We start from the raw sequence: 17,138 nt of genomic DNA, 5'->3' as shown, positions 1-17,138 counted from the left end.
ATAGTTTTTATATGCTATTTTTAATGAACAGTAAAGTCATCCAATTAGAGCTTTTCGATTGTACGATGACTATATCGTTACAATAATGCAAATGAAAAAATAAAAATACATAGATTGCCGTATCAAATATTTATTGGATAGGGAACAGCTATTCTCGCTGTTATAAGATTTTATCGTTGCAATAGAATTTCATTAAAGAGATTCGAAGTTATTCGTTTTCAAAGGATAGGAAATTGAACATTCGAAATATTCAGTTTCATAAATCTTTGAATTTTAACAAAATACTTGGTCGAATATTTCGTAACAATTTTTCATTGGTACAAACGAAGAATTTCATTACTACAGATCCGAATAATCTCTTAATGATCGTGCAGGATTTGTTGAATTTAATGAAAAATTGTGAGAATCCGTTCTAGAACTCGATGAAATGAAATACATCAAAAAAGATAGTTTATAGATAGAAATTTTATACGTTATATCTTCTCATACGTCATATTTTACGCGAGAGATGCAACACATGTTGGCCGAGTCAACGTTTGAAATGTTCACGAGACCTGAAACTATTACTGTCTCTGTAACAGATCGTTCGCGTCCTGCTGTTCGTGCGAGTTGACATTTCCGTGGGAAATTGCGTTTGAACGTAACACAAGTCGAAGAAAATGAGACAGAAGATACACGATATTCTAACGTAGGAAAATCCAATGATTAAATAATAACAGCAACTTTGTAACTTTGAAATTTTCAAAAATAATATTCGAAATTAAAACGATTTCCATCAAACTTTATTTCTATATATTTCTATTATTTATATCTATTCAGTTGAGGTATTTTAATCTGTTTAGGAGTCAATGAAATTCGTTGAAGAATGCAATTATAGTTCTTTATTCTTGTACTGCACAGGTTTATCATCGAAGCAAAGGTAATGAAACGAAAAGTAATCGTAAATTCTACGATTCAATAAGTTAAGCATAACTGAGAACAAAAAAAGAGCCATCGAAACGCGGAAACAATAAAGAGGCTTGTTGTTGGAATCTAGACGGTCGTTGAATAAAGATTTCCACTTGTTCCTTGTAACGCCCGCATGCTCGACTACCGTCATCGTTGTTCGCATCTGTAAGATCGTTTACACGGGAACCAATAGTTTTCATTAACCGGTTGTATTTCTACGTCAGCTCCATTTTCAGAGCAGTGTCGTTAATCGAAGATAAAACAAGTAGGTAATTTATATGAAAAGACTCAGGCGTATATTATATCACAGCTTCTCGTTTCTCCTAACGTTAACTCTCGAATATTACGACAAGGATACCATATTTGATTTTTATTTTAGCTATTTTTAAAGGGTGATAACTTTACGTTGAACTGAGAGTTTGGACTCTCCTACGTAATAATTTAACAGCTAATAATATTAATGAATCGGCAAGCCACAAATTGTAGAATATAAACTTCTCGTTCGTAGGCTATTAATTTCTCATTTTACAAGAGATGTTATGTTAATGAAATCATATCGTTTACTTCTGATTACGGTACGTACTTTAAGACTGCCAATGGTTAAGGTATATGGTTTCTTAATATACCGAAAAAGAGGTAGCGCGTAGATTTAATATCGCAGGGATAATTTTCTTTAAATCCTCTCTATGTTTTTTCTTTCCTTTCCACTATTTCTTTCTTTTTTTCTTTTATCGAGATTGTCACATGGTAAAGGCTCGGACCGCATCGATAACAAATGTGTTCGAACGAATATCACGCTTTGATTGGGAATTTCATTGTGCACGGCTCGGGAAAGAAGCGAAACGAACGCGATATATAATATCAGGAACGGACACGAACGATTTGTGCCAATACGAATGCTATTTGGACGATTGAAAATCGGTGGAAATGCGATCCACGATCCGTCGTAGACCCGCCGTGATTCGGTGCCTTTACCCGGGTTGAATGTGTTCCTAACTACATCAGGTTTTACCTCCAGCTTAGCTTAAAATTTATAGGCTGATTGGTCCGGGAAATTTAATAAATGGCTTGCCTACATTTTATAAACCTCCTTGTCGAGTCAGCAAACTACATTTACCATGCATTTCTACGAGTCTATTGTGTTTAATTTTTCAATATAATATGGTCGAATTACGTCGAAAATTTTATTCTTACCTTGGCTATTCCTATCGAGGCTTGAAAGCTATCACTGTGATAAACATGTTTCTAATAAGCTTAACGATACTCTTTATTAGAGAATAGTTTATAATTATTTTAAAAAGTTTGATACATATAAAATACGTTTGGAAGAAAAATATAATTAATTTAATACGATTATAAATTTCGTACATGCAAGAATTTTTCATTAAACTAATATCGTTATTATTAGGCAACGAAGCGAAACGAATAAGAGACATACTTGAATGTATGATAATAGAATAAATAGTATACAATCTCGAAACATTGGTTGAAGAGACAGAACCAAAGTTCCTCGTAGCATCGACAGCGATCGTCTAGCAAACTACCAGTGCATCTGCATCCGCCATGGTTTACGTAATACGTAAACGAAGTACCCTAACAGTTTCACCAAATACACATTATCCAACTTTCGGTCTTTCTACGTCTTCTCGCGTTACCGCCCTCGTTCTGTCAGCCCCGAATTCCGGTATTGACTGAATCTCATTTGTAAACTTCTTAGGAGCCCGGAATCTATGAAATCCCTGTGGCTTGTCCGGTTTTCCGAATTTGCTTGCACCACTTTTGTCCTGGTTTCCTTTTCCCTCGAATATAGCAATTCGTATTTCAACAGTTTGCGCATTCAGCATTAAGTCAGTTTTATCATTCGGAATAACGTAAAACTCGGTCTTTCGCGATTTTTTGTTATTTCAATAATATTTCCAGAGCAGAGAAAGATATGAATTATTCCGAAGCATTTTACGCGTGAAGAAAGCGAAATGTGCGAATTATTCTAAAGCGTCTTACGCATAAAGAAAAGGAAGGATACGAATTATTCTAAGATATTCCACGCATAAAACAACCAACAAAAATTTCCAAAGGCAAAGTCTTTCAAAATATCGGGATTTGACCGTGAAACGACGGAAACAGAGAACGTAATGATACGGATCAAGTGTACGCCGAAGCGATCGAATACACCTTATCAATCTATCACGGATATCGGGAGAAGGACGACACTTTGCCGTTTTCTCAGGAAGTCGATACCCTCGCCACCGATCCACCGAAATCCTCCGTTATTACGACAGTGGAACGCAGTTAACATCATCCTCGAAGGGATTCGCGTTCCAGATCGCAATAAAACATCTCTGTCCCGTTGGTCCACACCTTAGGTCGGTGTGAACGCACCCAGAAGCCGCGTGAGCGGACAGGCAGCAGGCAGGTACAGGGGCCAGGCTTGCCAGGAGAGCGTAGGTGAGCTGAAATAGATCGATGGACGTGCTGCGCACGCAAGTACCTCCGGTTGTAACCCCTGCAGGGGGTAGGGAGAGCCCCATGCTCCTAGGTAGGGTTATCAGAGTGGCGAGGAGAAGGGGTCGAGCATGGGGGTGGGATCGAGAGAAAGGGAGACAAAGAGAAAGGAGGAACGCCGGCAGAGAGAAGAGTGAAAAGCGGAATTACGAGATAGGAGGGTTCTCTGCTTCGACGAGGGAAGGAGATACCGAATCGAGAACAACGAATGCTACGCGAACGCGTCCTCGATCGGACAAGGATGGAGATAGACACGCAAATAGGGACCGGAAAACACGCAGAACGATTTCATGTGCAATGGAAGTGGAAGGAAACAGCATCGCGGGGATAATGAAGTACGAGGAAGTAACGCGAGAATAGCCCCTAAGGAGGCGGATAAAGGAAGAGAATCGGATGAAAGGAACGATGTGTTGCGTGCGCGGTTCGAAGAATCTGGAAAAGCAAAAGGAAAGAAAGATCTGTCGAAATTTTAGATTCTCCCATAATAAGAAGCCATACGAAGTAAATACGAACCACAAGGACAAGCCTACTGTAGAATCTGGGGGTTGATACTCGTGTCGGGTTAGAGAGAGACAGTTTGTGAAACGCTGCGGGAGTGGGAGGAGCATGTAGACGAAGAGCACGCGAGGGGAATCCCTGGAGGAGGAAAGGAGATAGAAAACGGACCAGCCGGGTTATTGGAGGAGGGTGACAGGGTGGGATGGAAAGAGCGCGAGGAACGGAGACAGAGAAAGACGGGCACGCGACGGCATCTCACCTGTTTGCCAACCCGCCAGTCTAGTTTACGCGCCCGGTCATCCGCCGGCTCTACAAGTGGGTATTCCATTGCGACCGCTAGGCGCGCTCGTTCTATCGCGTACGAACGCTCGTTTTCTTTCATTCCGTCGCATATCTCTCTGCCGTGTTTGTCCACGCATCCGACACGACCCGTTTACCATCAGGATTTCTACGTGAAACTGCTCCACTCTGTTCCCCGGGGTCTTTCCATCGGTGGACACAAAGGGACGCGCACGATCACGGAAACGGTGAGTACCCGAGGGTCAGCGCACTTTAAACGATGGTCCAGCGAGAGACGGATATCGGTTCACGATCTTCCACATATCGCTTCCGAGATCGCGCGTCAAGTTTCGTTTGAACAAAAAACGAAGTGCTATCGTTTCATGGTGGTTACTCGACTTGATAGCGCGTTCGACGTTGTCGATGAACGAGAGCGTGGATTCGTCTGATCTATGGTGGTGGTCAGGTGGTGCTTTCGTTTCGAATGATCGATCGAGCAATGACTGACAGCGGGTTCTTATTGACATTCGTAAGGAGTGATCTGTGAGTCGTTTGTTAGATTTCGAGTGAGTCTTACGTCATTTGTGTTGAAAGTATAATGCCAAAGAATATAGAGATATGACGTGAGATTGTTATTCGTCGGGAATAATTTATCAAACGTATAAATTTTTCGATTGCACATATCGTTATATAGAGATATGACGTTTGCGCCGAAATTACGTCGGATCGGAATTTCTACGAACGTCGATATTTCGAAATCTCGTCAATTTGTATTAAAATGATTCCTATTTCCGCAAATAGTCCGTAGAATATTATGGTTGTCGAAAGTTTCGTACAGAAGGGTCGAGTTTAATCCGAGAAATCTTTGTCTAGTGTTTGAGTGCCTACGATTTTCTACGTAGTATATTTGCTTTCCGCGTTACGGCTATTTACATTTGTACTTACTTCCACGAGCCACTCACTTGCTTACGACTTCGTTCTAAAGTATCTCTGTTTGCTTTCCTTTGTCTTTGCTTTCGTTTAAAAGGAAAAGGAAAATATGCGCTTGGGGGATGAGGGAAAAAAGGGAGCGTAGACAAAGGCTAGCGTATTTTCGCGAATAAAAATGGTAATCAGGCAGAAGGGTGGCGAAGCTAATCGTGTGCGCGAAATTGTGCCTCGCCTTTCGATGAAAAAGTTTCAATCGACAAACCCTGATTTTGAAGGTCGGAGATCGCAATTCGAGGGTATAGCTATTCGTTTTTAAATAAACCGGATACCGTCAGACGGGCTTCTGTTTGTTACCTCGGACGTTCCATACAGTGTCCTTGTCCTATATACGGCCAGCTGTACTGCGTTTGAAACAAATTCGCAATACAAATACTCTTGTTGACAAATATCGTGGACAATATATCGAACGTATTAAAGAACGTCGAAAAAAATAATTTCTCCGTAGTTTATGGATTAGTCTGAGAATATAGAAACATAGAAGATATATCAACTTTTTCGAAATTCCGACATTGCGCAAAAATTTCATACGAGTCGTAGGATTTTCCAACTGGATGTATCAATTTTTGTCATTTTACGAATGAAATCAGTATGCTTTGAAAGAAAATTAATATCTTAGTCGTATAAGGCGATCCCAAAGTATGGGGGTGACTCCGTATTCGAGCTAAGGGAAAGCATAACCACGCGGAAGTTGAAAGAATCTTAACGCGAAGGGTATAAATGACTCGCGGTGAATTGTGCCGCGATTTATCAAACTTTCGAACATAAACAGAAGAGGATATTAATAGAGGCGAGCCGATGCTAGAAGAAAAGCGTCGACGATGACTTATTGTTGAGCGAAGCGGATAAATTTAACTGTCGGAGTTTGATTCATCGCGAGGCAAACAATTCCTTAGAGGCTTTAACCTCTTTGCAATTTCACGATCCCGGTGTGGATTCTCGACTCGTTACAAATCTTTACATCTGTTCTCTTTCTTCGGGAAGGATAGTTACACCAGATCCTAATTATATCCAAAAGATAGAATATTTTAGTCAAACTGGGCACAGCGAGGTAATTGGGCGTGCTTCTGATGGAACAGATTGTTTCTTCTTTGTTTCCAGTGACGATGAACGTGTTGTTTTACACTTCTGTGGTAGGAAAATGAAACTTTCTAATTAGCTAGAAAAGGTTTATCCAAATGTCATATAAAACAAGTAAGTGACAAGAATAGACGACTTGTAAAAATACTGACATTGTCTGGAATGATACAAAGTGGGTCACTTAACATGGTCGCTTCAATCGTTTACGTTATTAATGGGTTTAAAAAAAGTTTGTTGTTTATCGAGTATTTCCTCTAATAACTAACGAGTATCGAGAAGGATTCGACGAATGTATTTTTTAGCAATAAAGAAGAAACGAGCATATGTATTCCGTACAACCGTATTTCTGTGCTTCGTTCCGTATTTTTGTACAACTTCAGCTTAAGCAGAATATGTAGAACAAATTTATTTATATCGCCTTCGAAATCGTATCATACACGATGAAAATATAGTTTGATCAGTTTATTATTGTAACAACGAAAAGAAAGGCAATTACGTTGCATTATATTAAGTGACCTACTTTCTGCACTCCAATTTTAAATGCTCATTTCACCCTTTTGGTATAATGCCCTCAAAGGAAAATATAACCAAGACTGTATTAACAGATGTCAAATCTTATGAGAACAACAATTACAATTCTCAATTACCTAACTGCACAATTAATTATATTATAAATTACTGTCTGATATTATTTAAGAATCCTTGTCCGATTGTTCCGTGCAATTCAATTATTTATTGGCAGAACCTAAATGTCACTGATATATACATTATACCTAGTTTAATTTGCTTCTACGTGAAATTTTAGGGCGAAAACAGAAACTAACTTTACTTTGTTAGCGTTTGTACCATGCATCATATCGCCAATCACGTAGCTACCATGTTACGTGCTCAGGATTGCAGAAAACTCTAGCATTGACGTCTATGGCTAAACGAAAATGCGAATCAGGAGCTTTTTAGTTATCTCGCAATTATCTCGAGGTTTCGGTAATCCTTCGAGTCTTGTAATTTCCATGAAACAAGACCGCGACGTAACAACAGTGATTTAACTTAAATTTGTTTGTTCGACCGTTTCCCTTGTTTTCGTTGAACGCCGTTTTTAATTAAAACGTCATCCGCAATTAAGAAAAATTCGTACAAAGAGCTGAGTATTTCTCAGTTCTGGAATTAGCTTCGAGGCTTCTTGGTATGTCGCTTTCGCGGAACAAAGCAAATAAAGATGTCGTTTGAGGAACGAGACGTTCGTGAAGCTTTTTTGTTCCATTCTTATTTATTTGAACATTGTTCTAGTAATATTATATTGAAACTTTTAATTCGTTATCCTTTGAGATATTTCCCAAATACCACGAATAAAACTTGATTACATATTTATTAAATTTATTATAATAATTCTGATAGTTGAATTTGTTATAGGGAAATGTAATTGTGAAATTAATTGCAAAGATCCTGTTGTAACTTCGAAATATGATTCGCGAAAAGAGTCTGGAATATACTGCAATGTATCGTAATAATAGAATTAACATTACTATTCTATTATTAATCATACCGAATATTAATAGTATTCGTAATGGCATAAAAAATGAATGAAACGCTTGTAATGGCAAAGAGATATTTTAGTCGTTAGATTAATCAGTGAACCACGTTTTCTATGATTTATTCATAATATTTGCTCTAGAATCTTACTCATAATGGAGTAATTTTGCTACCATGGGAACGAGAAAGCATTGAATTTAAGACAAAGCTAGCAGATACATATATTAAACTAATAGTGCTTCGTACCGTTTCATTGTAGTTTGATACTATATCTCATGTCCTTATAGTCGTTCTTCGCACCTTGGTAATTCGTAATTTCATGCACGTGAATACCATAAATTGTTTCTGGAATACTTTGTATTTCTTGGAGTTTATTTTTTCTCTTCAATGTTAATTTTTTGCTTCGTCTCGGGCTTGGCATAATTTTTATCGTGTCTATTTTGCAGTAATACTGGAAACGTCTTAACAAAGCAAAATATTTAATCGAATTAAACTATTATTATTTATTATATAATAATTATTTCACTCATCTTTGCTATTTATACGCATTGACAATGAACATTCGAGCCAAGGGCTTTAATTATGCAATAATTACCGCTAACTACGACTAATATATCGATGTCGGATGGGAACTGCGCTTATCATTGACGAATACAAGTTCCTTTATCGTAAATCTATAATTTATATTATTTATTTATTCCAAATTACGTATCTGGATAAAGAAGTTAATTCTATCATTTTTAACTGATGGTACAAGGAAAATATGGTCAGTAACGCTTGAAAGGTGATAGGGTTGGTTGCAGAATTTGTTTTTACGATTCTTCTTTCAAACGATATTGTAAGATAGGTGGTAGCAATCCTGATTTTTATAGATTGAACGTCGAATTTAATTCAAAAACTTTCGAAAAATTTAATGAAAAGAAACTTGAAAGTAAGGCGTTCGCCAAATTTTCGGGACAGACGCAAAACTAGAGCGGAAGGAGGATTCTACTTTCAAACTATTGATTAATTTCTTGAACACATAACCGAAGAGTATATTGCCAGTGGCGAATTTATCTTTCGAAAGTTTCCGATACAGAGACGCCGATCAATACCAACAAACAAAACCAAGAAACCTGGCTTGTATTATAAATTTACAAAACCGTAAGGTCTACACACTGAATCCTTTTTTTTTCACAAAAAAAACCAGAGATCGGTTTAACAAGAGAGAACGAAAAATAGATAAGGGAGGAAGAATTGTACTACAAAATGCTCGGTTAGATACTTTCTGAATATTTGATTATGCTACTTGATAAAATATTGATCGATCGAGGTCGGACATGTTGTATTCCATAAAAGATAATGGATCAACAATGTAGGGAACGAAGTATGCACGATAAAGGGAAAATAAAGCGAGCGCTCCTTTCGTTGCGATAAAAATTCAACGGACCGGTAGTTGCGGACTTTTCCGGATAACCACGGCCAATGCTTAATATCGAAACCACGGCGCCGTACACTTTCCAATAACTGCCTGGCCGGCCATCGAAATCGATGCAAATGAACCGTTTATTGGAGAAAATATGGCGAACAATGGGGAGAACGTAGCGAAACTAGCGCTGTAATCGTGGCCTAATCATTCCTGGTTCGTTCGTGTTCTCTTCTTCAAAAATGAGTTATTACACGAGAAATATGGACGACTGCACATCGCGGCAGATTTATTATCCCGTAATAGGCATAATTGCGGAATAATTTTCGAAAATGTACAATTAAATCTATAAGATCTGCTAAATTTCAAATACTTCACCGCGTGATGTAAAAGGTAAAAGAATTAGAGCATTCTTATCGAACAAAGTATAAATGTTCGACGGATTACCTCGCTCGATCAGTTTTGACGTTTATCGAGTTACTCTCGAAATTCCGTAATAACATTGTATTAATTATACGCTACCTCTTCCTCGACACAATACGGAAGAAAGTTGCTTAATTACGAAAGAACGAAGTAACTTATTACCATCATCCGTACAGCGGATGTTAGAAAGGTGTGCGTTATTCTTCAACCTTAAAGCAAATAGGTTCAAATTATCGTCGTATAAGTAAGATAAAGCGTGGAAATGATAATTCTCCGCGCAATTAAAACTCAGCCGATAATTAACGATAATGATTACGAATTGAACCGTATACGTCACGCTGATGGACAGGGTGTCCCTGTGTTTATTCGATACGTTAGCTGTTCGCGTGAAATATCGGTGTGTTAAAATAACCGATGTTTAGGCTAATAATGCTGGCTGTTTATTCCCCACGAGATGTCGCGTCAACGTCGATATTCGATACATAAAACCGTTATAAATAGTCGCCATTTAACGGTGTCTCTCAGCGTTAATTACGACGAATAGTTTATTACGTACGATCACGTCAGGCGTGAATTGTTGGTAGAAAAGTGCATGTCGCTTGGAATATCGATCGATTTCATTCGCCTTCGTGGCATTGCTCGTCTTTCGATTCGAATACGGCGGTAATCTCTTGTTGACCTCACCGAACGATTTCGAGAAAGAATGGAGGGAAGCTATTACTTAATGTTTCAAGCCTTTCGAACGTCCTTTTTCCGTTCCGCGCGCAAATCTCGTTCGAAGCGTCTTACAAATGTTCGAAACATCTCTCCTTTCGATCGATGCGTGAACATTTTACATCGCGATTTGTTTTACACATCTTTGATGCATTACATTGATGCATAACACGATCAGAATATCTTTTAATCTTAATCATCTCAACGGAAATTAAAAATTTTACTTTGTAATTTCTTTCTTGCGTTTTAGTAATCGGAGGTCGTAAACTGTATTTGTTGTACCTGGAGTTTAAACAGATATTACGTTAACATTTTACACGGCCAAGTACTAGGTTGCTTTACTTCTCTTACTTCTCTTAATTTCCTTAATCTGTTTCTTGTACAAATCAGATTGCAAAGTTAGAAATGTACGGAAGATTTCTATTTTCAATCGATACGTGCAAATTTTACAATGCAATTCCTCTACGTATGATATCTTAAGAATCGAAAGCCGATGAAGTTGCACTTACCGATTTTGGACGTTGGCCAAACAGAGATTTATATTTTATACGCCGATCTTACTTGCTCTAAATTATTTCTCTTGTCAGTCTACTCCTCCCTAAATCTCGTTATAAAATTCTTGCATGCATGGAATCTCTTTCTCCAATCGATGCACGAATATTTTACAACATAATTTCTTCGAAAGCTTTAAAGGTCCGAGCCAAACGAAATGTACCTCGTCGCTAATATCGGAAGTTAATCGAACAAAAGTTAGATTAGGTGTTGCGTTAACACTCGAGCACGTTTGATCACCACTCCGTTCTAAATTGTTTCCTTTATCACTCCATTCAGCACGCGCGTATTCAATATTCCGCATGGCTGGCAAACAGTGGCAGAGCAGAAGCGGTAGACGATTTTCCAAAGAGAATTCGTTCCGAAATCCGGCGGGAACACATCTCCCAAAGCCTCTTTCGTACGGGAATGAAATATCCCGAAGAGGGTAAAGACAAAAGGCAGCGCACGTTATATTTCCCGTTCAAGATCTGTCGACGATTTCATCTCGTAGCAGGTTAAACGAGAGCAGGGGGAGAGCGATGATTAATCGGAGGGCTCGTTGCCCGTAGAATCGTTCGTCCGATTCAGTTAGTCGCAATTTACCTTCATACGTAGATCGGCGCAACTTACACAATTTTCTATTATCGCAGAAAACGCGGTCGTTTGTAACACACGATGAAAATTAGTTTTAACATGTCGGATGCCAACGTCCGATACAGGCTTTGCGGCTTTCCGAACGAACGTTTCCCATTTACCTCGCCATAGAAAATTCCTTTTTGCACGTTTCCTCGCTTTACGAGCTGTCGCGACGAATTCAAACGCCAGAAAATCACGGTGAACGCGTTGTGCCAGTAGCACGAGTCAACGCTCTATCGGACGTATCCGCCGTATGCGGTCAAGAAAATGTTGATTAAAATGCTTCTCTTTTCCTTTTCGCTTCCGACTTTTGCTATCGTTCCTGTTCCGTGCTGTAAAGATGTTGAAAACTCCGAGAAGATAACGCGTCGTTGTTCGCGTGTCCGAACTTTTGCTTTTTCTGTTTGATAAAGTTCAATTGGAAGATTAAAGTTTCATCCGTAAGGAATGATCATTTATTTTTTACACTCCGTTTTCCAATATTGCTCTCGTCGCTCGTTCTTTCGTTTCTTCTTTTTTATTTTTACTAGTAGCAATCTAGACTTTTGCATTAACCTAACGTGCTGTGTGTGTCGCTTTAAAACGACAGGATAAAGTCTAATCTGAATATCGTGATAATCTGATGCAAGGCAGGGAATAAAAGGTTGGAGATGACGCGTGACAAAGGGAAGACAGAAGATTAAAATTAATGTTTGCATTTTGCTAAGCGATTAAGGAAATTTTACAACAGATCCAGTTACTTTGTTTAAAGCTTTCGTAATCGAATATTTCTATGCAAAATATAAATAATTCAATTCTTTCGTGTTTCCGCTCGCAAGAAGCTTGGTTAATGGAAATTTTCGAAAGCATCGATAGCGACAGAACGACGTTTCCTGCGGCAAAGGCCGTTTTAAACTGGACGCGAATACAGAAAACGCAGCGAACTCGAAACACGGATTGAAAGCAAAGAGCTGCAGAATTTCTTTCATATGTCGAATTCTAAGACGGTCGACGTGACCTAAATTGAAACAAGGGACTGGAAGAGAAAGACAGTAACTCAACTAACTCGAACATTCAACGAAAGTTTTTCCCTAACTTTTTAATATCGCGCGATGCACACAGATTCAAGCGGATGCCAGTGAGCACGAAATATCACTTGTTTTTTTACAACTATCATATATAATAGAAAGTATCCCGTTGAAAGATGATTCAACATGGAGAAACGAATAATACCAAAAATGCGAAAAAGAATCTTTTCTTTCTACAGCTTCTTAGTTGTTGGTTTCAACTACACGGTTCACACGCGGAGACAAAATATTCGATCCTTTTGCAACTTGATCGAATATCTTATAACAAAGACACAGTTGGTGAAACTTGTATTTCACGCTCATAAATATTTACAGTTGATTGTCGTCGTTATATCATTTCATAAAAGAGTAATCGTAAAAAGAGTAAAAGTTGCTGGATAATAAGTTGAAATAAAAAGGGAAGTATAGCTACATTATTAGGAAAGTTATTTTAAAAACTATAAATTTACGCTTATTTAATCAATCTTCGAACTTTATATCCCTGAAAACAAGGTTGGAATACATTCTATTATTCGTATTCTCAAACGAAAATATACGAATCCACAAACTCGGTTTCCTGTTATTCTTTCCTATTAAATCGCCCTCGTTTAAATTATATTACCCGTTGCCAGGAACACTGTATAGAACGATTAGGTCACAAAGTCACCAAGATTTGATCGTTAAGCATCGTTTATGGCGAATCATTAACACCGGGGGCTTATCGTGGCGGGTTAGAGATCTGAATCTCTCTGCGAGTGGTTAAAGGGTAATGGTCGCGACCGGTTCTATCGTAGCGTTTTTCTCGTTCGAATCGTCACGAGGGTCAACCAGCACGCTCGGTAATTGCGACAGGACGTGACTGTGAAAGAAATTCCCTTTATTCGATCTTAATTCATCCCACGGGTACGAAACGCTCGGGATTACATTGCTTTCAGACTCGTTATTCAGCTGTGCATACTACTTTTTCCTATTGGCACGGGCAAATCAATTAATCGAACAGATTTACGACAGATCTTAAGATTTCCGATAGATTGCTCGATCGAATCGCTTGAACGAAACGATAGACTAACGAATTCGTGTTTTCTCGTAACGATATTTATAAAATGGCGTTTATGAGACAATGATATGCAAAAGTTTCCTACAAGTTACATAGATTTTTCGTTCTATATTCCAAAGCTGATGTTTTAAATAATTCTACATGATGTTGTACAACTATGTAACAGTATTTCGTCGTACTGTATTCTTCAACTTGCCGTGCTTTTATAACCAGCATCGGTTAAAATTTGTATAGTCGTCGCTTTTAGAATATAAAATACAAAATCTATTATTTTTATACCAGTGTACTTCTCGTTGAATTTATCGTTTTAATGTCGCGCGCCAAATAAACGGTATTTCTTAAGAATATTCAATTGACGGAAAAATATGTACATAATAATCATTTTTATTTGATAGTTTACGATCGATCGTGTTACGAGTACTTGTTTCGCTAAAGTACGAAAAATTTAACGAACGTGTTGAGAATATACGTCTTTTCTTTTTAATTTATGTACGAGTAGGTGTCTCTGTGACATATTATTAATATCCGTTAATGCTGTTTGAACGAATATTTAATTAGAATCGTAGCTATGAAAGGGAAAACGCGTGAACAAACGTCAAATTTAATATCTTTGTCGGAACTCGGTGTTTACTACAGATTCGTGGATGAAATTACGATGGGACGAATTCTGGGGATGAAAAGCTACCCTATTTAACCCACGTGCGTTCAATATGTTTTAATAATTCTGGCCTTATTAAACGACAAACTCGTCGAAAATCGAATCGACGAACGACGAACAGCGACGAATTTCTTTAATTTTATAAACTATTACTTGTAAACTATTTAACTATGTAAAATACAAGTTAGTTTTCTAAAAATTTCGAAACTATTATTGACGGACAAAGCGTGCATATTTATTCTATTGTTCCAATTTTTTTTGCTAAAAATGGCATCGACGTTATCAAGCTTCTTGAAAATATAATCGTCGTTACGAGTGAATAAAACTCTACCATTCGCTCTACTATATCAATAGTTCTTTAACAGAGTCGCAGTTATTAAATTTCAAGTTTAACGGATCGCCTTCGGATATAATATATTTTTTCTGACACTTTGAAAGTGTTTCATTTATATCTTCGTATTCTTCTCCGTTCGAATATTCATTTATCACACATCTGCTAATTTACATTTTTATCTCGTTTGCCGTTTCATCGTTTGTATTGGTATTTAATAAAAACATAAAAAGTTTGTATTAGTTTGCAATAGTACTTGCTTTTAGGCTAATAATCGTTGCTCTAATAATAAATTAGTTTGTAAATTTCCAAAATATCGTCGTGAAAACATTGTACGTATTAATAAAAATACCGTGTTATTAAAAAGCTACAACAGTAGGATTTTGCAAATAGTGACGTGTATAAGACACACTGTTGAAAATTCTGACGCGTTTCCGCACCAGGGAACCGATGATTCGGGTTGACGCGGTGATATGAAAACTCTCGGTAAAGGTTGAACTCGCCAAGTTCTAACGAGAAACGCGAATATCGTCACGACAACGCGGCTTTCCAGCTTTAAGAGTTCCCACAGCGTAACGTCGCGAATTTCCGTGATAATCCCTTTTAAACTACGCGAGCATTTATTTAATAAGCTGCCTCAAAGACGGCCTTAAGACGACAATATCTTAATTATTCAACGCGAAGTCGAATTTTCACACACGTTAGCGTGTCGCCTTTCAAACGAAAACGAGGAAAAATCAACTCGGCGAAAAGGATTACGTTGCGCTCGTGTTGTTGCTAAAGCCATTAATTGTCGAAAGCGAATCGCACGCGTCAAGTTGTGGTTGAATCATCCGAAACCGAGTAATTCTTTTTGAAAGTATCTCCGAAATTTATGAGTTTATCGGATTGATTTGTGAAATTCTTGTACATTTTTTTCTACGTTCGTTGAAAAATGGAAATTGTAAATATCAGAACAGATCCTACTGCGAATTTGGAGTTAAAAGAAAATCGATACCGTTATAACTTTGATCAATTAATTCTTCGTTAATTAACATGGATAAGATTATTTATTGGAAGAGTTCTGAAATTGAGAACGTTATTCAAATGAATCTGGAATTTATGATTAATTTAACATAGTACAAGACGAATTTATTAAAATAATGAGAAAATCGTGAATTTTTGCTGATAACTTTTATTCGTTTCGTAATATCCGTTCGCTGTTAACGAACCGTTTCGCTAGAAAATTGTCTTTTTAGAAGGAAGCTCGACAAAAGTTTCTTCCACTCTAAAGCATAATATTCAACCAACGTTGACAACATTTTTATGTGACAAGGAGTTCAATTCGCGACATGTTTTACCCTCGTCCTCCGCCTTCACATACACAAGCTCATTCGCACGTACACACATTTACACACGACGGAACATGTTCTGAAATCCCTCTGAAATTGCGCTCGCATTTTCACCACCGGTATTTCCTGTCCTTTTCTCCGCCGTCAAAAATAGTTCATTAAGGGGAAACGTTCGTGCCATCTTGCAGGTGAACCGTCGTACAGCATGTAGTATATCGATCGTAGGTCGAAGCGAACGGTTTAAGGGTGTGCACCCTATCCAAGCCCCTTGGAACATAACCTTAATCCGATTTATCTGCCTTCTCAACGCGATCAGAATGTTAAAACGAATATCCGCGTTCCACGGCATTTTCCACTGCTCATCTCGATCCATTTCGGGATTCTTCGCATTCGTGGCAAAGTTGAAGGGAAACACGGTCGAAAGTTCGACGGGACTTCCATTGCTTCTTCCATCCACACCTTTACCTCCAATTGTTCGAAGATGCGCGTTTTTGCATTCGAAAGGGATAGGACACTGTTGAACCTCATTTGTAATTCCGAAAAAGTAATTTACAATTGACGACGAATTCTCCGTGTTCGTTACTATAGTGAGTTTTTCAATTAATAATTGTTCGAACGTCTCGTTCAAATATTTTAATATTACCGATTTAACATTACCAATATTTATATAATTTATGTTATTTTACCAATATGTTTGTATCTAGTCGCGTGTTTGCGCTAACAATTGTTCGAATATCCCATTGAAGTAGTTTATTATCATCATTATTAATATCGTTTTTGTTATCTTACCAACGTTGTTTGCTTATTTGCCTTTTTTTTCTAGTAAATTAGAAAGTTTGTATTTGATTTGGCATCTCAACAAAATATTCTAGTTTCCATAAAACGAAATAAACAGGAAAAGAAGTCGATGTTTAACTAGGGAAACAAGAAACTATACATTCACCGCTATCTGTTAATTACCACGAAGTTTTTTGCTGGCATTTAAATGCAAAGTTAATTAAGTTACACTAGTTTCTCGGATAAGAACAGGAGAATTTGCTGTTTCATTCGATAAAGGATTACCAAGTTCTCGTCTTAATGGAGAAGATACACCGAGTCTCTTCTTTTTTCTCCTCTTGTAGAAAAAGAGTGGTCTTTTCTCACCGAGTTCTTCGGATCCAACGTAGTTCATAGAGTTTT

General features: G+C 37.8%; 1 protein-coding gene across 3 annotated transcripts in view; it reads left to right on the top strand.

Annotated features, from left to right (window-relative positions):
* Positions 1–3,611: 3,611 nt before the first annotated feature.
* LOC126868540 (BAI1-associated protein 3) overlaps positions 3,612–17,138 on the top strand; it is a 123,719-nt gene continuing 110,192 nt past the window's right edge. For 2 of the 3 annotated variants that reach the window (XM_050626169.1, XM_050624523.1), the window contains exon 1: positions 3,612–4,475. The gene's annotated coding sequence lies outside the window, so the exon portion shown is untranslated. The remainder of the gene's footprint in view (positions 4,476–17,138) is intronic. The other variant, XM_050625309.1, reaches the window with a different exon arrangement.

Source organism: Bombus huntii, chromosome 1, assembly GCF_024542735.1.
Source record: "Bombus huntii isolate Logan2020A chromosome 1, iyBomHunt1.1, whole genome shotgun sequence".
In the NCBI taxonomy this organism is placed as follows: domain Eukaryota; kingdom Metazoa; phylum Arthropoda; class Insecta; order Hymenoptera; family Apidae; genus Bombus; species Bombus huntii.
This window is presented reverse-complemented; position numbering and strand designations above follow the sequence as displayed.